At 43.1% G+C, this 25436-nt stretch overlaps 1 protein-coding gene across 1 annotated transcript in view; it reads right to left on the minus strand.

Annotated features, from left to right (window-relative positions):
- Nucleotides 1-381: 381 nt before the first annotated feature.
- LOC108799384 (electrogenic sodium bicarbonate cotransporter 1-like) overlaps nucleotides 382-25436 on the minus strand; it is a gene marked incomplete at its 5' end in the record, with an annotated part of 300557 nt that continues 275502 nt past the window's right edge. Inside the window, one exon of the mRNA XM_018571249.1 lies at nucleotides 382-487. The remainder of the gene's footprint in view (nucleotides 488-25436) is intronic.

A 25436-nucleotide genomic window follows, 5' to 3' on the forward strand; every position in this document is an offset into this window, starting at 1 on the left:
GTATTTGAAACCTGAGCAACTCTGTGCAAACAGTGACCAATTTTCCGGCCACTTTAGATATTATATTCCCTAGCAAGGCTTCCCACTAAAGTAATGGGCCCATTACCCATTACTGTAGGGCCAGAAATGGCACCACTGTGAGCTGAGAGAAGACTCCAAATAACTGCATGACACAAGAAGATATTAAACAACTATGTACTTAAATGACTGCTATTTTTTGGAGGGTACATAATTCTGCTTTATTGAAAAATTCAGTTGCCTGTTTCTCAAAATAAAATAAGCACAGCAACAAAACACTTGGTAACGTTAGTTGTGAAGTACAATTAGGGTGAAAATACATTTGAGATACAAAGTAATTGAGTATTATTATTAGTAGTAGCTTGTTCTCAAATATTTAACATTGTAAATTAAAATGCATCCATACGTAAAAGCATCAGGAATTTGGTCCTGTGGATTTTTGGTCCATTATGTGGCTTTATGGATCACACTGAAAAACAACAAAAACATGAAATACAGATATATAATACACAAGCAATATGAACACATGAGTTTTCCATGAAATTTAAAAAGAGGTAAAAATGTATTTCAAGTTTGGTGAGAAGTGTTATGCCACTAAGCACCTATACTGTCAGATAGCTGGAGTATTTATAGTGTGCTAAAAAGAAACCCATATTGCCATGATACAATACACAAAAAGGCTAGTGGCTACCAGCAAATACCAGAAAATACAAATTTCAGGAACCATCACCCCTTTACACCATACAGAGGTTGATTCAGGTTGTAAAATTCATTTGTGCTCTCCCATTGTGCTTTATGGGGCTCTAAAATAAAAAATGTTGGTCACTGACATAAAGTTTTGGATAGAGTGGGGAGGGATTTGAACATCATCAATAGAGTAAAAAATTAAATACCACAAAAAGAAATCTCTATGTGTTCCCAAAAAATGGTATAATATTAATTTCAGTACAGCGTTGCATGACGGTATAAATGTCAAAGTACTGCAGCGCTGAACACTGAAAAATGGCCTGGACAGGAAGGGGGTTTAACATCCTGGTCATCAAGTGGTTAAAATATTAACATTTTTAAAATGTTCCTATTTTTTTACATTTTGAAAATAATTTTTCTACTTTTAATGTTTTTCATGCATTTAACTGTTTTTCTATTCTACTCGCTACCTCGGAGGTACCGAGCAGAATAGCCGAGCCAAAAGCCGCTCAGCAGCATTCGGCTATTCACTATGAGAATAGGGGTGAACGGCGGCGAGCGAGCTGCCAGAGCTTTGGCTTAGCCGAGCCAGATTTTGGATCAGCTGAATCGAAGTCCTTCTGCACTTCGGCTCAGCCAAACATGCAGAGCCGAAGGCAGCCGATGTGTGGCTGATTTTACCCGATGTAAGGCTGAAGTAAATAGCCGAAGAGCGTTCAGCTCACTACACTATGGCTGGGTTATTCCTTCGGCAGCTTTGTGAATAACCCCCATAGTAGCTATAGACTGCATAAGGTACTTCCTTGTATACATTACCTTCGTAGTATATAGCTCATTATAAAACTGTTTAAAAATTGATTAAAAAAATTCAGAATCAGTGTAAATACAGCCATCAAGGCCCTTCACGTATGGAACCGAATCTTGTGACTGTGACAATTGAGCAAACAATCTCCCAGTGTTCTCCCCCTCTGCCGAGTATTTTTTTTCTTTATTTATTGTAGCCGTAGGAGTACAGAGAAAATAAAGAGAACACAGATCAGAGTGCAGTAGACATTCTGCATAAAACATTACTTGTGCAAAACATTAGGTAACAAACAAGCAAAGCTGTAGCAATATAATGTGGAAGTGGCATAAGCCAGATAACCTTCAAAACACTCCTCTCTTCCATCTCTCAACCAATTAAAAACCCAAATGAGAGTAGAAAAAAAGAAAAAAAAAGAACCCTTGTGGAAAAGAAGAAGGGGAAATACAAGAAAGCAAATAAAGAATAGGCAAGAGCACTTAGAAAGAGGAGAACAGGAGGGGCAAAAGGGAGGAATGGAGTGTACAGGTCTGCCAGACCCCCAAATGTAGTGGAATAAGTTAAAAATAAGGATTTCGAACAAGGCAAGACAGCAGAGGAATACTTACAGGGTTATCCACAAAAGGGTAAAAAGTCCAGAGAAGGCAGGAGAAGTGAACAATCCAGGACAACACAGCCGAACTGGAAAGTGAGCTGAAATGGAGAATTTTTCCAAATCGGCTACCCTGGCACAGACTGCTCACCTCTCCTGCCATCCTCAAACCCCCCCCCCCCCCCCGCAAACAACCCCGTCAGAGTTGAGAAGGTCCCCATATTCGGTACAGAAAGTAAGGTCCAGCCAGTGGTACCAGGTGGCCCTGAAGGCATCCCAGTTGCTTGAGAGCTGAAGTTATATCGTCCGTAACACAATTTCTGAACTTTCCTGCACCACAAAGCGAGAGAAGGTGGAGAGGCCTGTTTCCAGCAGAGGGGAATAGGTACCCTAAACACATTGCTCAAATGGACCAAGAGTGAGCTCCTGTATCTATGTCTAGATAAATGATTTAAATGAGCAAGTATACAGTAGGGTTGTCACTCAGGTTAACGGCCGTCAGTTTCTTAGCCCAGGAGCGCACTCCCAACCAAAAAGGCTGAAGCACTGGGCACTCCCAAAAAATATGAAGCATAGTACCCTGGGCCTGGTTACATCTCCAGCACTGGGTAGAGGATTGTGGAATGATTTTGTGGAGTGTTGCGGGGATCCTGGTCCACCTGGATAAAATTTTGAAGCCCGATTCCTGGATCATACTTGCCATGGAAGACTTGTAATTGAAATGGAGGATCCGGTCTCACTGGGCCTTAAAGAAAGAGACCCTCAGGTCCCCCTCCCATTTCCTAAGATACCTAGGAATAGTACCAGGAGTGGGTTGATTTACCATAATATAAGAATGAGATAGAGCAAACCTTAGGGAAGAGGGATCTAAGCAGAGCTTCTCAAAGGGTGTGGAGATACCCCCTAGCACCCTAGGACTGGGTAGAGAAAGCAAGAAATGCCTGAGCTGGATTGCCTTCCACATCGAGAGCTGTGGGTCTGTCAGCACCAGTATTTCCAGGGTAGGTATCCATTTCCCTGAAGAGGTGAAGTGGCAGGCCTTAAACTTACTGGCCCAAACTAAAGATTTGAAAGCTGGATCTAACCGGTCTGGAACGAATAGGGGAAGGCCTATAATCATGGAAAATTCAGACATGGAGATCTACTAAAGAGGTACCTATCCTGTTTAAGGACCAGTAACATCCTTACTAGTTAGGATTCCCTGAGTGTATTCGAACTCAGGGAATCCATTAGCCAGGGAACAACCGAATAGCCGACAAAGGCTATTCTAGTTATTGTTGTTCCACCTGAACCCACAGTTTAAGGGGCAAATGTTTACAACAACCAAGATGCTGGTCATATGGGTAATCCTAATGTACAAAACCAGGCAAGGAAAGCCTATCCCTTCGTAGTGTTTGTGCTTAGGAACACACATTAACTTGATGTTGTTTGTATGCTCATAAGAAATTCCTAAACTCCGCTTGGACCGTCCTGAGAAAAAAAGCTAGGAATTCTGACAAGGGTTTGAAAGAGGTACAGGAGATGAGAGAGTACATTTATCCCTAACCAGGAAAATGGTTAGGGAGAATGTCCCCGACCTTCAAATCTCTCCTAATGGCAGAGAGAGGAAGGGTGGAAAATTTAAGGGGAAGACCCAATTGCGGAAGGCGGGCAAGGTTCACCCCTAAGTATTTAATATAAACTGATGCCCATTTGAAACTTAAACTGCTCTGAAGGGCACACAATGGTCCCAATGGAATGTTGATATTCAAAGCTTCAGATTTGGACAGACTGATTTTGACATTGGAAAGCTGACCATAGGTCTGTAGAAGAGAAGGCAAGGACGTCACAAGTTAAGTAACAAAAAAAGAGTGCGTCATCCTCAAAACCAGCAACCTTACGGGTGACCATGCCAATAGCAATTCCCTTGAGGTCTGTATTCGAGTGAATTGAATGTAGCACAATAGGGGCTCAAGGGGAAAGATAAATATCAGGGGGAAAGATGGGACCCCTGTCTAGTACCGTTATGTAGGGAGAAAAAAAGCTGATGAGGTTTCCAAAAACCCATAAGGCTGCTGTGAGAGTGGAGTAGATGGCTTCAATCCATGAGAACATATAAGGCTCTAGACAAAATTTGGATACAAATATTTTTTGTCTTTTTATTTTAAAGATTTTTATTGGGTTTTCCAAAGATAACAAGCACGATTAATGCAACAAGAAGGGCAACAAGAAGGAAAGTAGAAGTCAACAATTCACTCAATACCATTGAACAAAACAGTGTTGTCCCGGTTAAACAACACACTGGTGCATCTAAGTGAGCTATGAGCTACTGCATAGAGAAAGGATAGAGGGGAGATAAAAGGGTCAAGGACAAGGATAAGGAAGAGGGGAAACCATGCATCATATTATTTTAAGGGATCCACATTTTCCATTTTCTATTGAACGAATTCAAGTTTTCAATTCAAGAATTCAAGAACGAATTCAAGGCTCAGAATGACGCCTGATGAAGGGGACCCTCTGAGGCCCTGAAAGCATTTGCATTTGAATGGGATGTCACCAGCACACCGATTAAAATGATCAGCAAAAGTCCATTTTAATGAAAAATTGCCATTGATATTTGTATATTGTTCATGGCGCCATCCATGGTCACTACGAGCACCCACCCGTATGCAAAGGATATCCGGTAAGGAGTGCAGCAAGATAAAACCTTTTATCCTATACTTTTGTTTATCCACACCCAGTCCTTGACAATTTCCCCATCACAGCCATATACCAGAGCTTAACCCACAGCAAATTCCATAATAACTCCCTCCTTCTTTCTATAGTTATCCATAGGGTTTTGTAAATTGCATACCGTGCTAATAAATTAACCAATATCCAATCAAATATACCACAGACCATCAAATTAAATGCACCTTTATGGATTATATTGATGACAAGCGCCGGGGAATGGTGGAAACCTCACATTGAATATTATTAAAGAATTGTTGTGGACACAGCATAAGACATCACTGAATTTCCTTTGGCACCATTTTATTTGCTGTTTTTTTTGTTTTGTTTTTTGCACAATTTTATTTGTTGACCTATGGTATATTTGATTGGATATTGGTTCATTTATTAGTGTTGTACATAATATAAAAAATAATTTGATTTAGTGTGTAGCCCTGTTGTGGTATCAGCTCCTTTAAGAGAAAAGATATTGCAGCTGTAGGTGGAGCCAGAAAGCACAGTCTTGTGGGGATTGTGGACACAGCTGAGGAGGAATTATAAATGACAATGTGTACATGAACTACATTTCCCAGAGTGCTACAGGAGAGAGGGGAAGTGAACTCTTGGGGCCAAAGGTTGCTGGCGTCAGTCTGGTGTGAGGACACAGAGAACCCAGACTGCTGTTTCGTGTGTTGTGCAGCCAGCGTGTGGAGAGACTGTGCTCACTTGCCACCGGTGCAGTCCTGAAGTGACATTGGCTACACAGAGTGAATCTCTGTTTGTTCATGCCGGGCAGACGATCATCTGAGGCGACGGGTGAGGTGCCATCCTGCTGAGAGGACATTGCGGGCGGCGACTCGGCAAGGACGGACGCCAAATCTGACAACCAGAACCCCTGATGACATTAGACTTCAGCTCCTAATAGACAGTTCTTCACCACAGAAGATAATTCCTGACAACCCTGCCGCCTACAGACGGAAATCTCCCTCCGTGTATGGGTGAGAGGCCTCCGGCCTGTTGTTGTCGTCATTGACAGTACACACAGATTTCCACCATTTATATTGGGCCTCAACTTTGGCCAGCTGAAGAAACTACCACTGGCCAGTGGGTTAGGTACCCGGGTACATTGGGACTAAGTTGTATATAGTTTGACTACTGTTCAGTAGGGATGAGCTTCGCGTTCGAGTCGAACCTATGTTCGACTCGAACATAGCATGTTCGAGCGTTCGCCGAACACCGAACATTATGGGATGTCCGCAGTAACTTCACAGTTAGAGTAACTGCATTTGTAGTTTATTATAGTAATTTAAATGAATATGTCCTTTTTTATTGGACAAAGATGTCACAATGATCAGAAAAGCCGACGTTTCGGGGCTGCGCAGGGTCCCTTCCTCAAGGCAGAAAGATGTGACAATGTAATAGTATTCACACACCACATACAGTATATACCCCATGAAGTTAATCAATTATTGATAACCACACCCCCAATGATGTCAGAACGGTGGCAAAAAACGCCATATTTAAAAGTCAAAGGGTCATTTAAAAACAACATAAAAGGCTCAAGACTAGCAAAGGTAATTGATAGACTATACCCACAATCTGATGATCCAGGTAGATGCTGTGGCTGTAGAGTGTCTGACATCGCTGTAACATGAGAGTGACAGTCGATAACAACGGCATTACAGTCTGGGATCTCAAAGCAGTGCATACATCTCCGCCCCCCGTCCCGAATTGCCGGCGCGGACTATACGCGTCATCGGTTACTGGGGCAACAGAGTGATACAATTCTCAGCCATCATACGGCGCAGGCGCCGGGGCTATGTACCAGAGCTACTAACTCGGGTGTGGGAAGAACAAGAAAGCTGATGTCCCCACTCAACAGGCACAGCAATTGATGTTCCCGGATCAAAAGGAGCAAAAACACAAACCATACACTAACTAGTGATACAAGACAGAGGTGCATACAAAAAAGAAAATTATATTAGTAAAAATAACATGTTTACATATAAATAACCAAAACAGGGAACATACAGAGGAATAATGCCAAATACATAAATATATGAAACATGCACCAGTCAGGACATGAAACAATAATAAGCTCAGAGACCATGAAGTATATCAAAGGAAAAATCAAAACTATCAAACTATCAAAACTATCAAAATTATCAAACTAAAAAAATTAGCATAAATTAGTTATATAAGGATAACCCCAATCAGTACATGAATGGGCTTCCTCTAAATGCAAACATTTTAAAAATTCTCCAGCATGTAATATTAATATATTAGGATGGAATATCTATATTAATGAATGACTGGTACACACAATCATAGAAATAGAGTAATCATATGAATATCAGGTGAGATGACGCTAACATTAGTCAACTAGGTAACAGGACAGAGATAGAGAAGTATTAAGTCCTCTAGGTTTTACTGTGTTAAGTGTATGAATCCAAAAGGCTTCCCTACGTAATAATATATTGTCTCTATTACCACCTCTATGTGGTCTCGGTACGTGTTCGATAACCATTGCTTTGATTTCGTGTGTCTGGTGATTCGATTGTGCAAAGTGTATTGCCACTGGTTTGTTTGGGTCAATGTCCTTTCCTTGTCTTTTATATTCAATTGCCAATTTAATATCACTTTTATGTTTTTGATACCGTTTTTTAAAGGCGTTAATGGTTTTTCCCACATAAACTAGTGAGCAAGGGCATTTTAATTTATACACACAGTACTCAGACACACAGTTCAAATAGCTGCAAATGGAGTATTTCTTCCCTGTGTATGGATGAAAAAATGAGTCACCGATAATGAGAGAGTTGCAGACGCTGCAATGGCATCTGTAACATCTCTGCTTGGTGGACAATTTATATGGCAAAGTACCATACTTAGAATGCGGGTCAGCACAGACTAGGTAATCACGTAGGGATCTATTTCCGGAATAAACTACACGGGGTGTATGTTTAACAGTGGGGACCAAGGTCCTGTCAGCTCTCAAGATATTCATATTACGTTGTACTGTGCGTTTGACCTGATATGAATAAGGGTTAAAATTAGTTATAAGGAGAGTGTCATTAGAGCACACCTCCTTGGGTTTGGGAGTATAGATTTGGTGGCAAAAAACGCCATATTACATTCATCAAAACACAACTATGTCAAATTAACAAGGACGTCATGTTACATGAGACCAAGATCCACAGCAAAATGGCAGATGATGTTGCCTTTAATGCTGAAGTTGAAAAAAATAGATTCTGAAACACGTACTTATGCTGATAAAATCCATGCTGCTAAACGTGAGAAGTTTAAACAAGTGTGCCAAGACTACCAGGATGGTAGAGTATACCCTGGCTTACCGGGGATACCTTTCCAAAGACGACGCAGGGGCGGCGCCTCCGCACGTGGGGGAACAAGACAGCGTTTTAACAAACGAAACAAACAAACGAAATACTAGCTCTAGTGAAAGCGAACGACCCACTGAAAATCCCTCCCACGGATAGTAACGCACCATCAGCACAAATACAGGACACCATTGCCATCACTGGATCAGCCTCTTCATCCACTCCTTTTTTAGGAAGGACCGGAAGAAACGCACCAGAAGAGGTAGTAAGAAGAAGAAATTCGGGGCCATCCATCAATACGAGACAACAAAGGCTCAAGAATGTCCGATAATCAATTTGTCATCTAGAATCATCTCTGATGTTGAAAGTCATGTTCTTAGTAAGGGACTCTCGTTTTGTCCATTACCAGTGTTTAATGATTTTCAGTTTGAAATCGACACCTTTAACTGCCTCCGGGCCGGCCGTAGTAGAAAACCGGCCGGCCCGGAGCTCTCTAGATCTGAGCGGGCGTCTTTAGACGTCCGCTCAGACACGCCGCTTGGCGCGCGCAAGCGGGAAATTGCCTTTTCTTAAAAACAGGCAGCGATGCCTGTTACCATACAAGCGATCCGCCGGCTTTAGAGCCGGCGGATCGCGTGTATGGGGTGCCGATCAGTGATGGGTCTTGGATACCCCTGATGTCTCCATAAAGATGACCTGTCACACATTTTGCTATCACATAGGGGGGGGGGGGTTATTAGCCCCCGTATGTGATAGCAATAAAGTTTAGTGGGGGGGAAAAAAAGGAAAAACATTTTAAGTCCCCCCCCAAATTTAAAGTTACACATAAAAAAGAATAAAAAAACAAAATGTTTTAAAAAGTCCCCACCCATACATACACGCATGCAAACATGCGTTGGGGCGCATACGTGCAAAAAAGACGATTGCGCCCATTACACCGCACATGTTACATATATTGCCGCGAACGTCCGAGTGAGAGCAATAATTCTCGGGCCATCAATCACTGATAACACTAAACTGATGAGCGGTAAAAGCTTTTAAAGTGTCGCCTATGGCCAATTTTGGGTTTGGTAGTTTTCTGCGATTTCGCGGGTGCGCGCAATTTTAAAGCTTGACATGTTTGGTGTCTATTTACCCGACGTGACCCGATCTTTTATATTTTACCAAAAAAACTGGGTAATAGAAAATGTTTCCTAACAATGTAAAAAAAAAATTTTTCCCAAAAATTTTCTGTAATTTTTCCTAATTATAATAAAAAATAAAACCCCCAGTGGTGTTTAAATACCACCAAAATAAAGCTCTATCTGTCCCCAAAAAATGGTATAAAATTCATTTCAGTACAGCGTTGCATGACGGAATAAACGTCAGTCAAAGTACTGCAGCGCTGAACACTGAAAAATGGCCTGGCCAGGAAGGGGGTCTAAACGCCTGGTCTTGAAGTGGTTAAACTGGAACGCTCTTTAAAGTTAAAGCAACACTTTAGTCATCAATCTTGTACTAAAGGCATAGATTCGTCCACCAACAAGTTCAAGAATAAAATCTCATTCATACCACCTGGTCAATTTGCTTCCATTGAGACCTTTATCAAAACTGTCAGATATGACACTCGTAACATCACTGACCGGAGAAAGACACACAATCGTTCACGTTATTTCAATTTGTGTTAATATATTTTTATTTCAAAATACATATAGATTTATATATAACACACATATATACATGTACATACTGTACATACATTCATACATACATTGTGGGGGGGGGGAAGGAAGTCCAAGTGTTATTGATTGGTCCCCCGTATGTGCGGTGCGTGGTTATTTCTATTTATTCCTCTATCTCTTAGATTTGAGTTCCTTGTACCCTATTCTTCATAATTTCTTACCCTACCCCCCGTAATATGTGAATATATTCCCTATTTCTATGTGCACCCCTTAAAATATACATGTCCACCTGTGAGTAATAAAGTGTGAATCCCCCTCCTAAAATAAGAACCAAAATTCTGTTTAGTCTTCCTTATTGTGTACCCAACCAAAAATGTATTCTAATTACTTGTGTTCATCTATGTGATGTGTTACCCTTTAATACCACCTAGAATTCTATTTTCTAGGCCCCGTGGAGGTGCCTTCACCCCCTTTTTACTTTAAAATAAATGTGTATATTCACCTTGGACTTCCCTTCTCCCCTTATCCTATCCTCCTTTTTCCCCTTACTCCCAGACATATAGGTCAAATGCATTTATGATTCAAGATAAAACAATAAATCCAAATATTGTTTAAAGTTAACCGTTCACTCATTGGCCATTATATTTCCACAGGCATCAAGGAGGTTTCATCTCTATATCTCTTCCTTTCCTCCCTGTCTTTTATTATCAGGCTCCTGAATACTTCAGATTTTCTATAGGACTCCCATTCCTCCCATATATACTTATGTTTATCCATTTTACCATTATCTTGTGCAATTAATTCCTCCATGTATCTTATTTCTTCCATCGTGGTCTCCCACTTCTCAAGTGAGGGAGGAATCCTTGATTTCCAGCCCCGTGATCTATCCAGATATGGTCTATTCTGCTGTATGATGTATGTACTGTAGAGAAATAGGTAAAATCTCTCCTTGTGGGGTTTAATATACGCCAGCTGTCCACCAGCCCCAATTTATCCATTTTAGTTCTAAGTTTATTTAACCCCTTTACCGGTAAGGGTAGCTTGCTTGTAGTGTCTAATTCTGTGTCAAAAGTTAGATTCATATCTCCCACCACCGTTTTCGTGCCTACTCCATATTGTTCGAACTTATTCAATATCTTTATACAAAACTTATGTTGTCCCTTATTTGGCGCATAAATATTCGCAAGTGAATACAATTCATTACAGTACAAAAATTTCAAAAAAATATATCTCCCACAATTATCTATTACTGTGTCTAATTCTTCCACTAGTGCGTTCTTATGTATTCCTATGGACACCCCCTTAGCTTTACTTTCGGGATTTGTGCTGTGATACCATTTAGTATAATATTTGTTACTTATCTGTGTGTGTTCCCCCTTCTTAAAGTGCGTTTCTTGTATGCACAAGATATCTACCCTTTTTTTATGAAAATGGTACAGAGCTTGTGAAAGTTTTTCTGGTAAATTAAAACCTCTAACATTATAAGTACCTATTGCCAGACTACCCATGACCAAATTAAGTGATTCTCTAGAGTTTTTAAGCATATGACCTGAACACATACAATCACAGATGCATACAGTAATGCAATCATACCATCATATATTCTTACACCATCTATACAATTAATATGTTCTTGTATACGGGGTGGTGCTTTTTTTTTGCCCATCCTGTATAAACCAATCAAGAACCAGCCCAAAAAAAAAAAAAGGACAATGGGCTCTGTTGGGGTTGTAGGTGCCAAAGATACGTCCGTCCGCCCCACCAATATTACCACAAATTTTCATAACCCGGTCGATTTAATTAATGATTAACGATTAACTGCAGTCCATCCCTGGCTTTGTTGTTCTCTAATTATGTTTAAGTCCTTTGGCCAGTCTGGTAGAAGTATAATGGGCATTTCCAGTGTTTCTAAGAAAGCTGGAAGGTCTTCTGATGACCTGAATTTTACTGTTTTCCCATCTCTATATGCTATTAACTGGAAGGGGAACCCCCATTTATATCTTATTCCTCTCTCCTGTAGGACCTCGAGCAGGGGTTTCATCACCCTTCTGAGCATCAATGTCTGTTTTGAGAGATCAGGGGAAAAAGTCACTGTATATCCATTGTGCGTTATTGTTTTCTTAACTCTTATAGCTGAGAATATTGCTTCTCTTTCCAGGAAATTTTGTAGACGACAGATTACATCTCGGGGCTGTGTTGTATTTCTTTTAGTAAATCCCGGTACTCTATACACTGCCTCCATGGATAGATCTGCTTCAGGGGTTTTATCCATTATTCCATTTAATATGGACTTTATGGTTTGGGAAAGAACAAGTGCGTCTACTGACTCAGGTATACCCCGTATCCCTATATTATTCCATTTACTCCTGTTTTCCATTTCATCCATTCTATATAGCATATCTTGAATCAGAGTGGACTGTTTTTTAATAGTTTTCTGTTGTATGTCCATTTTGGAGGAGCCTATTTCCAGGCTTTCCTCCAGCCCTCTTACTCTAGTTCCTATGCTTGCGATGTCAGTTTTTAACACTTGCAATTCCTCTTTATAAGTTGTTTCAGGTCTCGATATATATCCTTCCATGTCTTCCTTAGTGGGAAGAGATCTCAAATAGTATCCCAAATCCTGCTGCTCCATCCCCTCCAGCTCCATCCCTTCCAACCGGCCAGAGGTTTTCCCTTCTGGGGAAACGTCAGTATACATTTGAGACATTGGCGGAACTACCAGGGTCGCAGCGGTCGCAATTGCGACCGGGCCCTGGCGTTCCGCCTGCTGGGGGGGGCCCAGCGAGGAAGAAGAGGGCCCCCCATGGATCGGCAAGGTGTCCGTACACGGACACCGGTGTCCGTGAATGGTGCTTGCAGGGTCCGCCACGGCCGTACATTACATGTGAAGTTAGTTGGTACGGTCCCGGCCCTGCCCCCCCCTGTACAATTGTGATATTTTGGTATCTTCCTGTTCATGTGCAGGAAGGTTTTTTGTTTTCTGGGGGCGGAGCTTTCTTTTTAGTGGGCGGAGGTGAAGAAGATGAAGGCGGGAGCGGTGGAGGCTGCTGCTGGAGTGTAAAGGTAAGTAAGAAGGCTGGGTCGGGGGGGATAGGACAGCAGCAGATGTGTCTTGCTTGTTTCGGGCGCAGCGTGAAGAATCCAGCCGGCGCAGCAGCCAATGAGTAGGAAGCGGTGTTATCCCCGCCCCCTCATCACACAGAACGCTGCCGAGCTGCTGAGGACACGAAGGAGGAGATGTAGGGAGCTGGGACTATGAAGCTGACATGGGGTCTGGCAGCGGAAAGCTGTGGACGTGAAGGGGGGATGAGGGGAAGCTGTGGACATGAAAGAGGAGAGTGTTTTTTTTATATCCTCTGCATGCCTCCCAGCACCATCCTGATACTAATGAGAAGTCATTAGTAGGGGAAGCAGGTACCTGTATCCTATTATCTCCACCCTGTGATAAACGTGAACGGGTACCTGTAAAATATGTCCCGATCTTTGATGAGGAAATCCGTCGCGTTGATGCTGATGCTGATAGTTGGAACTGCTGTGGCGATGGCTGCTTCTCTTTTTTCTTTCCTTTGCTCCCCATTATAGTATCCTCTGAGAGGCTGGTTTACCCGGTGTCTGCTGCTCTGCCAGCTAAAAAATGGAGCAGGTAACAAAGGGGGGAGGGGGGAGTATAGAGTCCCGTCTGCTGGACTGCTGCTGCTGCCGCTGTCCCTGCTCCACAGATGTATACAGGTGGATGCTGGCGGTAGAGCCAGCACAGGTCACCGAAGTAGCGGATGGCTGAGGAGGAGAGTCAGAGAGGGAGACCAGGGGCAAGATTTCAGCCCGTAGCGTGCTTCGACCGGGCTCCCGTTGCTTTTCGGCTGCTTGGTGAAACTCGTGTGCGGGAGGAGGGCGCAGCCGTCCTACGTCATCACGGCGCGCTCACACTCCCCCACGTTATTCTAATTTGAACAGAGTTGAACTGCCCTCCCTAAAATTATTACAGGAAGATGATTCTATCATCATAAAACCTCCTGACAAAGGGGTTGCCATTATTATCATGGATTATGTTAAAGTGACATTAAACCCTCAGATTTTTTAACATAAAACAATACTGTAATGTGTGCCTTACTGTAATCCATGGTAGTTTCCCTTCTCTTTGCGGCTCTTCCTTTTAAATCCTCATGTCTTCTCATGCTTAGGGAGAACTTCCCTTTGCAGCTGACTGCCTCTTCCTGTAGTGCTGGCTCATGTTGCAAACCTATACACAGGCACCATGTAGCCATTCCATAGACAAGGCAGTCTGCTGCAAAACAGAAGTTCTGCCCAGCATTAGAACAGATACAGATTTAAAAGGAAGAGCAGTAAAGAGAAGGGAAACACCAATGGATTACAGTAAGGCACACATTACACTATTGTTTTATGTTAAAAAATCTGAGGGTTTAATGTCACTTTAACTATAGAATGGGCATATGCAACCTTCTATCCGACTTGTCTACATATCTCCCAATCCCATATCTCGTGATCCCCTAACCTCGATCCTTAATAAACTGTCATCTTTAACCAACTTGGCCCTGGACCAGAGATGGATCTCTGAGGGCATTGCTGAGTGGCTCTATAACCAACATGCTCGTACACCAGTAATATATATGGCCTACCAAAGATCCATAAGGGATATGATCCACTTACCTTTAGGCCCATAGTGGCCGGAACTGGTTCAGTACTACAACCGTTAGCTATGCTACTAGACCACTTTCTACAACCGATGGTGAAAGCCCTCCACTTCTATACTCGTGACACTAATGACTTTATTATGAAATAGAAAGATATTGATACCATTTACCCAGGTTGGACTTTATTAACCATGGATGTATCTGCATTGTACACTTGTATCTCTACTGATGGGGGTCTACACGCTGTAGAGCATTTTCTATCTATGCAAATTTATTCATGGGATACTTGGAGGATCTTTTCATTTATCCATGTGAACTGTTTGAACACGTGAGATTGTGGACAGATATATAGACGATATCTTTGTGGTGTGGTCAGGACCTAATGATGATATACAGATCTTTGTAGAATATCTTAACACACTTGTAGAGGGTATTGTGTTTAACCCAGAGGTGTCACATTCCAGGATCCCCTTCTTGGATGTAATGGTAACGATTAATCAAGGACAGATTTCCACTTCACTATACACAAAACCTACTGACCGGAATGCGTTGCTTTCCTATAGCAGTGCGCACCCCTATAGACTGAGAGACTCTTTGCCAGTCTCTCAGTTTGTCCGGGTTATGACCATTTGCTCAGATGCTACGGATTGCGAAATAAAACTACAAAAGATGTACAAAAAATTCAGTGATAGAGGTTATCCCAAACATGTACTTGAACATACACTTGAAGTGGCCAGAGATAGGTTTCGTACTCCCAAACCCAAGGAGGTGTGCTCTAATGACACTCTCCTTATAACTAATTTTAACCCTTATTCATATCAGGTCAAACGCACAGTACAACGTAATATGAATATCTTGAGAGCTGACAGGACCTTGGTCCCCACTGTTAAACATACACCCCGTGTAGTTTATTCCGGAAATATATCCCTACGTGATTACCTAGCCTGTGCTGACCTGCATTCCAAGTATGGTACTTTGCCATATAAATTGCCCACCAAGCAGGGATGTTACAGATGCCACAATTGCAGCGTCTGCAACTCTCTCATTATCGGTGACTAATTTTTTCATCCATACACAGGGAAGAGATGCTCCATTCGCAGCTATTTGAACTGTGTGTCTGAGTACTGTGTATATATATTAAAATGCCCTTGCTCACTAGTTTATGTGGGAAAAACCATTAACGCCTTTAAAAAACGGTATCAAAAACATAAAAGTGATATTAAATTGGCAATTGAATATAAAAGACAAGGAAAGGACATTGACCCAAACAAACCAGTGGCAATACATTTTGCACAATTGAATCACCAGACACACGAACTCAAAGCAATGGTTATCGAACAGGTACCGAGACCACATAGAGGTGGTAATAGAGACAATGTATTATTACGTAGGGAAGCCTTTTGCATTCATACACTTAATACAGTAAAACCTAGAGGACTTAATACTTCTCTATCCCTGTCCTGTTACCTAGTTGACTAATGTTAGCGTCATCTCACCTGATATTCATATGATTACTCTATTTCTATGATTGTGTGTACCAGTCATTCATTAATATAGATATTCCATCCTAATATATTAATATTACATGCTGGAGAATTTTTAAAATGTTTGCATTTAGAGGAAGCCCATTCATGTACTGATTGGGGTTATCCTTATATAACTAATTAATGCTATTTTTTTTAGTTATTCCTTTGATATACTTCATGGTCTCTGAGCTTATTATTGTTTCATGTCCTGACTGGTGCATGTTTCATATATTTATGTATTTGGCATTATCCCTCTGCGTGTTCCCCGTTTTGGTTTTTTATATGTAAATATGTTATTTTTACTAATATCATTTTCTTTTTTGTATGCACCTCTGTCTTGTATCACTAGTTAGTGTATGTTTTTTTGCTCCTTTTGATCCGGGAACATCAATTACTGTGCCTGTTGAGTGGGGACATCAGCTTTCTTTTTCTTCCCACACCCGAGTTAGTAGCTGAGAATTGTATCACTCTGTTGCCCCAGTAACCGATGACGCGTATAGTCCGCGCCGGCAAATCGGGACCAGGGGCGGAGATGTATGCACTGCTTTGGGATCCCAGACTGTAATGCCGTTGTTATCAACTGTCTTACACATGTTGCAGCGATGTCAGACACTCTACAGCCACAACATCTACCTGGATCATCAGATTGTGGGTATAGTCTATCAATTACCTTTGCTAGTTTGATTATGTCGTTTTTAAATGACCCTTTGACTTTTAAATATGGCGTTTTTTGCCACCGTTCTGACATCATTGGGGGTGTGGTTATCAATAATTGATTAACTTCATGGGGTATATATGTGGTGCGTGAATACTATTACATTGTCACATCTTTCTGCCTTGAGGAAGGGACCCTGCGCGGCCCCGAAACGTCGGCTTTTCTGATCATTGTGACATCTTTGTCCAATAAAAAAGGACATATTCGTTTAAATTACTGAGTGCTTGTGACCTGCTTCTTTGTTCTGTGTTCTGTTGAGAACGCTGAGCCAGTCTAATTTGCCGACCTCAGCATCTGCACAGACGGGATTAACGAGGAAACCGGGATTTATTGACAAAGTATTTCGTTTAAATTGTTATGTGTGACCGTTGATAATATGCAATCCATGGAAGTAAATGGTGGATGGCATTTTATGCACATTCACAATTAATATTGTAAGCAATTACATAATAAATGTAATTGCTAAAGATATAAATTGTGAACAATTTAAATTAAACACTTTGTCAACAAATGCCTGTTTCCTCGTTAATCCCATCTGTGCACAAACGCAGATGCTGAGGTTGGCAAATTCGACTGGGTCGACGTTCCCGACAGAACACTAGTATTGGCAATTAGTATCGCAGCATTTTCACAAGTACGAGTACTTGTGAAAATGCCCAGTATTGGCACCTATACCGATACTGGTATTGGCAGATCCCTACCCCTCACATATCACTGTCACGCCCGCTGGTGTTTCTATAACCTGAGGTGGATCACAACTGCGGAATTGAGTTTTATAGTGTAGGGAAAACAGCACTCAATCACGAACCCCAGGCGTCACTCTCAGTCAGAAGCGGAGAGTTTGGGGTTCTTGCATCATCAGCCGTACAAACAAAAGCAAAAACAAGAAACTAAAGGAGGAGGAGTTATTTGGACATAACCCCTCGTGGATCTAGAGGTCCCCAGGAACAGGATGTAGCCCACTTAGTACACCTAGTTTAGGCAGTCCTTATACACTGGCTTTATATATTCCAATAATATAGGTTCAGGCAGTCCATATATTTGTTATCACACTACTAGAGAATTAGACAGTCCATGAGTAGGATATCACATTGCTATAAGTTTAGGCAATCCAGGTATAAGATATCACATTGCTATAGGTTTAGGCAATCCAGGTATAAGATATCACATTGCTATAGGTTTAGGCAGTCCATGAGTTCCATGTAATGAGCCCAGAGGACTCCAGTGTACTTGCGCTTATGGTGATGGGGTCAGCAGAGACATGGATCCCGTGTAGTGTGCAGGGAAATCCTCCAGTAGGTCCTGGTCGGTAGTCTGCCTGTATGCTGCGTAGTTCCAGGGTGTTTTGGCATGAGAAACCCAATAGTGAACACCCTTCCTCGTTCAGATCAGGTTTAAATAGGCCGCGGCCGCGATGTCACGCGGCCGCGGCGCCCTTCCGCGTTCCAGCGTGGAACGCATAGCACCTCCGCTAATAGGGGAGGAAACCCTCGGCGGTTTCTCCCTCTGCTGCGTTCCACCCTGGCACGGAGCGGAGGGATGTTACAATCACTCAGGAAATACAACTCCCAGCACTGTCCCTGTGCATCACCCAAATATCCCTAAAGAAACTACAAGTGAGGTATTGGGTGCTGGATAATAGAATAGAGGTTGAACTTGAAGGTAACCTCACCTGACACTGTACTCCTAGCAACTCTGGGCTTCTCACACAGCATGACCAGAGGAAGCTCAGGGGAGGCTGCAAAAACAAAACACACTGGGGGCAGTGGGGGACTGTATGTCCATGCTGGGAACACCACAGCACAGACGGGTCTCTCTCTAATCAAGCGGCCGAGGCCCCAGCAGTGCTGCATTATTTCCCTGATGCGCTGCCTGTGTTCGCCGCGTGGCCATCCCGACTCACTCCTCACTGCCCAGTCACTGACGCTCTAGAAAAGGATTTCTCACCTTTGAGCTCCGTCTCATCTACAGGGGGCGGAGACCTGGAGGTGGTGGGCGTTCTCAGTGCGGTGCCGTGCCTCATTGGCTGCCTGGTTGTCTATTCTGTTTCCTGTGGTTCTCCAGTGGGCGGCAATCTTCCAATCGGCAACCCGCCTCACAGTAGTCCAGTGCGTGCGGACGCTGCCAGTGGAGAATGGGGGATTGGAAGCCTACACCCTAGGCCTGGTTGCCTAGCTACAATTCAGCATCCTGCAGTCTCCGGCGAGTGGCGCAAACACAGCATCAGTGCGGCCCACACTTTTTCGGACGGTGCATTCAGTATGCTGGAAGTGCGGTGGAGTGGGAGGTAGCTGGGCCAACTGCGCCCTAGGCGGCATCCTAGTTTGCCTAGCGGTAGCGCCGGCTCTGACTGTACCCATTCCCTGGTCGGACCATGATAGGGATGAAGGGACCCTGAGTGGCACCGAAACGTTGCTTTGTGAGGAGATGTGTGTACATCAATAAAATGACCACTAGTTGCAGATTTTACTTTGGTGTGCTGGTGATATACTTTGCTACTTTGATTTGAAGTGGAGCCATCCACTATCACTGCAACATCCACTTTAAAAGGGACATACCAGTAAGGAGTGCGGTGAGAACCTGATACTAACTTGCTCGCCTTGCATTCTTTTACATCTAGGCACCCGGGATTGTCATGAATACTCAGGGATTCTCTTCTTATTGATCCTGATGTTTTTAACTATTTACAGGGTGCCATTCAGGATTATTTTCTCCTCAATGATCAGTCTGTCACATCCCAAGTTACCCTGTGGGAGGCCCACAAAGCCACCCTTAGGTGTGTCCTCATACAGAAAGCTGTTCAGAAAAGTAAGAAGCGAGAGGCTAGGATCAGGAAGTTGGAGGCGGCCTTCAAAGCCTCCCCTTCTGCATCCAACGGAACTCGTCTTTTTGATATTCGTACGGAACTGCATTTTTGTGTAGGACTCATGTAGCTGAATGTTACTTGAGGGGTGGAGACAGGGAATTGAGGAGGCTTCCTTGCAGCTCGTGTTCCCTCTCCCCTGAAAATGGGAACAGAGGAGGAGTGACAGTGAGTTGCAGCAGTGCCAAGGATGATGTAGACACTGTGCAGGGCTGAAAGTTCATGATCTGGAACTGGTGCAGGTCAGGCAAAGCAGAGGTCAAACCGAGCGGGCAGCAGTGTACTGAAGCAGGAGACAGGAGCGAGGTCCAAAGGTAGCCAAGGAGTCAAAGGTCATCAATGAAAAACATTGATTGTAAAAGGTCATCAATGAAAAACATTTATTAATGGATTGACCAAATGTCTCTATTATTGGGGTAAGATTATCTGGTAATTAATATACAGTACAAAGCATTTGTTTTATAGCCAGGTATATTTACATTCGTAAATAATAATTAATTATATTAATACATTAAAAACATTTTTTTTTTTCTTCAAAGGCAGCCGAGCAGCGAGGTACAAAACAGAAGGCAGAGGGAAGTCCAATAAACAGGCCGAGGTCAGTAGGCAGGCAGCAATCAGAGATGGTCAGGAACAATCCGGGTCAAACACATGAAACAGGCAATCAGGGCAGAATCATGTGGCCAAGTCAAGGAAACTACCTGTTATGCTCCTATCGCTCGATATTCAGGAGGTGTTCGCCTCTCTGTCCTGGGGCTTGCTTTATGCGATGTGGAAGCGATGGGGTTTAGGCTTGCATTTTTGGAAGTGGGTGGCGGCTCTTTACTATAACCTGATGACACGCGTCCGCTATGCTAGTCATCAGACTGAACCCTCTCCTATTGAACAGGAGACACGTCAGGGCTGTCCCTTGTCCCCCCTTCTGTTTGTTTTGGCCATAGGCCAATCTCATTAGGTCTGCATCTGACGCGTCTGGGATTGAGATAGGGGGATATCACCATAAACTGTCTCTTTGCGGACAATGTCCTGTTGGGTCTTTCTAAACCATTGATATCTCTCCCTAATCTTTTGCATATTCTTTCAGGTTTTGAATGTGTTTTATGCTTGCAGGTCAATCAGCATTAATTTTTGTACCCTTGCTATTTATAAGATAAGTTTTTTACTTAACCCCCACAATATAGTAATTCGATTTAGGATGTCAAATACACCCAAAAACATTATAGGTTAAATTTTGTTTAGGCATTTACAGTGTTTCTGAATCATTATCTTTCTAAACTATAATGGTTACTAACCCCATTTCTAGTTAGTTAAAGGAGTCAAAATGGTCAGATTTGTTTCTGATGGTAAATGATCTCTTTCCTGTGGTTGCTGATAGGCTGAATGGAAAAGGCCACTTGTATTAGGCATTTTTCTCTCAGATATTTTATCAGGTATTACAGCCATCTTCTTTTATGAAGGATGTATTGGGCATTTGATATATGGAGATCATGCCATTTTCATACTCCAGCTGTTTAATACGTCTGAGTTTTTTGACTTCACAGTCAGTCATTAATTTAGCACTGAACATTCCTGACTTTATTTACTGGTAGCTGTGCCTACCAGTAGATAAACGTTCAATGACTTTCTGGAGTCTTAAAGTCAATTTGTTTTTAAAGGAGAACTATGGGGTCAGGGGTATACTGAGACGCCACAGCCGGAGCGGATCCCGACATCGATGTCGAGATCCGCCCAGCTGCGTGAGTTACAGCTGGCTCTGCCCGCCCCCTCCCCCGTCCGTTCCACCAGTCAGCGCTGGCGGATCGGAGTGAGTGAAAAGCACTCACCTCATAGTTCTCCTTTTGGTCCGAGCACTTACAGTAATCATTAGATATGTAAGCCAACCAAAAATTTGTTTTGGTTAATTTTGGGATTTTGGTCAGAAAGTAAATTTTTTTCGGTATGACAATTTGTTGCAGAAAAGTGACATAAAAATAAATGACATGTTTACTTATTGCTTTTTAACTTTTGACAGTCCACAGAAACAATAAAAAAGCATGCCTATGCCAAGCACAGGCATGCAAAGATGCAGCAAAGATTCAGACAGAAGGTAATGTAAAAGGTAAGCTGCAAAGCTGCAAAGCTGCAAAGATTCAGACAGAAGGTGATGTAAAAAGTAAAGACTGTACATGTTAAGGCTGCAAAAAAGGAAGATTTCCCTCAATTTTAACAGCTACTGACTATTGTAAAAGAAGAGCCATGCAAATTATCCTAATCCAGAATTATGACAACACAATTGCATAAAATGCTGTAAATTCTGTATACAAGTCAACAGTACATTTACTGTCAAAATGCATTGCAACACAGGACAGTCAATCAAAATTGACACTTCTCTGCCTCACAAGTTGTTAATACTCCATGCAGTTTCATATGTGCCACTGTTGCCTCTCCTGAGCCCAGATCACCAAATTGTCTCAAAGCTTTCCAGGGCAATCAAAACATTGGTTCGACCACATCTAGTACACGGTTCAGTTTTGGTCACCAATTCTTAGAAGGGATGTCCGTGAGCTAGAGAAAATTCAAAGAAGGGCAACTAAATTAACAAGGGGGTGGAGGACTTTAGTTATGAAGATAGACTACAAAAATTAAACTTGTTCTCCTTAGAAAAAAGATGCCTAAGAGGAGACATAATTGCAATCTACAACCTCATTAATGGGGACAGCAGTATTGGTAATTAACTATTTAAACCAAGAACTTTGAGGAAGATATGAGGGTACAACAAGGAGAAAAAATGTACTCAAAATTGCATGTGAGATTCAAAATGGCTTCAATGCATAAAGTATAAGGCTTTGGACATATATACTGTACATACAGTATATGTTAACCTTCGGACTATCTCATTCTGGTTTTTTTTTTATGCTTCCCTAATTTTGAATGTCTGAGAGATGATGATATTGATACTCATGTCTTTCTAAGACAATGACAGGCAATCTTATGTCCAAGGCACCGTGCCAAGTCTGAGGACATCTGAGCTACCAAAATATCTGAAAAGTCCCTATGGAGTCCTAACAGCCATCTGGCCAATGAACAAGAGCTGTACCAATTACATATATATATATTACTATAAATTCTTATTTACTTCCTTATAAATTAGACTAGCTACTATATAATCTTGGGGTCTGTGTGTTGGTCTCCCATATCGTGATATTGCATCATAATTTGAGTCCACTGGTTAACAGAGGCAGGTATTTGTACTCGCACCTAAAAAAAATTATCTTCACAACAGTTATGGTGAGCCAGCCAGGAGCAAAATACACATGATCTGGAATGCAATAAGGAACCTGGATCACGTTGGGAACACTGAAAATCTTCAGCAGGTAAGCCCATTGTTAGCTTACAAATTTTCAGTCTTCCTAAACGTGCACCAGTTAACTCTGTTTTATTTAATATATATTCTCTCTTAAAGAATTTAGTCTAAAAGCCAGTGTGGTATATGTATGACTTGTGTCTGTCTGTTTTATTACTAACATCTGGTTGCAAAGAGTGAGGTGGAGTCATTGCTGTGGTTTTTTCCGGGCAAGTAAGAGAGCATTACAGCATAAATATTATATCCTATAATGTTTTGGATTGGTACTCTGTGTGAGCTTAGTGATTGATTTCTTTAATACACACAATATATGTACAAGGGGTTTTGTGTCAAATAGGTAAGGTCAATTATTCCTTACCACTGTGGCTGTCTTGGACAGGCAGTTCGTGACCACTTGGTTGTGTTTTGGTAGGTGGTCCCAGGCGGCTGGCATGCAGCGAGCACTGCAGCCACTCAACTGAGTACCGCAAACACCACAAACAGGGCCGGATTAAGAACATCACGAACCTGGTGCTGAGGATTTTGGTGGGCCCTTTTTGGAAATGGCGATGGTCACCGGGGCTTTCTTCCTCCTGTCCAGGCTGTGATTTGTAGTCTCTCTACGGCTGTAGAGAGACTAGAAATCTTAGCACTACATCATATAGCAATGCAGAATACTGTCGACTATAGAGGACTACAAATCCCAGTAATACCTTACACAGGAATTGAGAATATCACCAGCTATAGAGGACTACAAATCCCAGCAATACTTTGTACAGCATTGCAGAATAATATGAAGCTACATACTTTGTGTTGCTCCGGGATAGTGGCCTGATGTCTCCATAGTTACATAGTTACATAGTATTTGAGGTTGAATAAAGACATTAGTCCATCAAGTCCAACCTATTAGGATCTCATTCTAGGAGTACCTGTACCCCTGTATATTACGGAGGTCTCAGGAGAACGGTGCAGGATTTGGGGGGCTGTGCAGGCTCTCAGGAGGCTGTTCAGGTTCTTAGGGGGCCAGTGCGGCTCTATGAGGGCCAGTGCGGGATTTCAGGCGACCGTGTGGTGAGAGGCGATCCAGGTGAATTAAGGTGGTCAGTGAGAGATCCAGGTGGTCAGTGCGGGCTCTCAGGTGGTCAGTGCGGGCTCTCAGGTGGTCAGCGAGGGATCCAGGCGGGTCAATGCGCGCTACAGGGGGGTCAGTGCGGGCTCTGGGGTGGGGTCAGTGCGTTCTCCGGGTGGGGAGGTCAGTGCGGGCTCCATGGGTGTCAGAGAGACTGGCGACTGCAGCCACGGCTCTCTGATCAGGCACATCAGAGGGCCCTCTGATATGCCTGAATAGAGGGCCACGGCTGCATGGTTTGCTTAGCTCCACCGCGATCCGGGTCAGCTCGGCCCGGCCGCAACTCGGCCAGCTCAGCCCGGCCTATTTGCAGGGGCAGGCCTGGAGCAGGAGCTCCACCCGCCCATATGTTAATCCGGCCCTGACCACAAGGTTATAATACTACAGCCATTTTGCTAGGTACACTGCCATATGTACATTGGAGAAAATAAGTCCTGGTCGTGGTTGATAATCAGTATTGTCCAGTGGCGGAACTGCAGCCTCAGCCTGGGGGGGGCAGCACAGTTGCCGGCCGCTGGATAGCTCCGTATCCAGCGGCCGGCGGGCCCCCATATATATATGAGGGTAGCAAGCAGTAGATATATGCAAACAGTTGAGAAAAAAAACTGCTTTAACAGCGGTTTAAACTTACCCCGTCTTTGCCGTGCGCTCCCGTCCGAAAATCCGAAACTGCTCAGGCGGCCGCAAAGCATCTTGGGGCGGGCACATGCACAGTTCGGATTTCGGATTTTCGGCCGGGAGACAAGGAGAGACACAAGGTAAGTCTATGGACGCGTGCACCCGCATGCAGACACCGTGGGACAGGAAGTGCCAGCAAGGACAGAGGAGTCAGCGCTGGATCGGAGACCCGCCGCACCGCAGGAGGGACAGATGAAAACATCAGGAAAGAAGATCGGATTAGGAGACATCAGTTAAGGTAAGTGCTGGCACATTGGGGGGAGAAGGAAAAAAATTATTTTAATGTCACTTTAACCACGTCCGGGCCGCAGTACGTCTATAGACGGCGGCCTGCAGAAGTGGGTAAAACAAGAACACGGCAGCTGTGCTCTTGGTACTGCTTTTAACAGCAGGCGATTGCTGTGTAACTTACAATAGATCTGGTGTCTGAACAGCCGCCGGATCGTTTGTACCGTGTGGTACCCCCCCCAGAGCGGCCACTGGGTCGCTTCCAGCCGCTGATCTCTCCTCCGATCACTGGACGCGGAAGTGCTGTGTATTACATCACTTCCGGTGTCACTGTACACTGTCTCTGGCTCTCAGAGCCAGGACAAGAAGCTGGGAAAGCAGATCTTGGCTTCCTCAGCTTGTTTGGGGTCTCTAGGTGACAGGGGTCTAAAAGACCCCTGATGCCTCCATAAAGAGGACCTGTCACACCCTATCTGCTATTGCACAGGGTGCTTGTTAGTCCCCTATGTAATACCAATATGGTTAGTGTGCAAAAAAAAA

This window comes from Nanorana parkeri, unplaced genomic scaffold, assembly GCF_000935625.1.
Source record: "Nanorana parkeri isolate BGI_ZX_2015 unplaced genomic scaffold, ASM93562v1 scaffold1710, whole genome shotgun sequence".
Lineage (NCBI taxonomy): Eukaryota > Metazoa > Chordata > Amphibia > Anura > Dicroglossidae > Nanorana > Nanorana parkeri.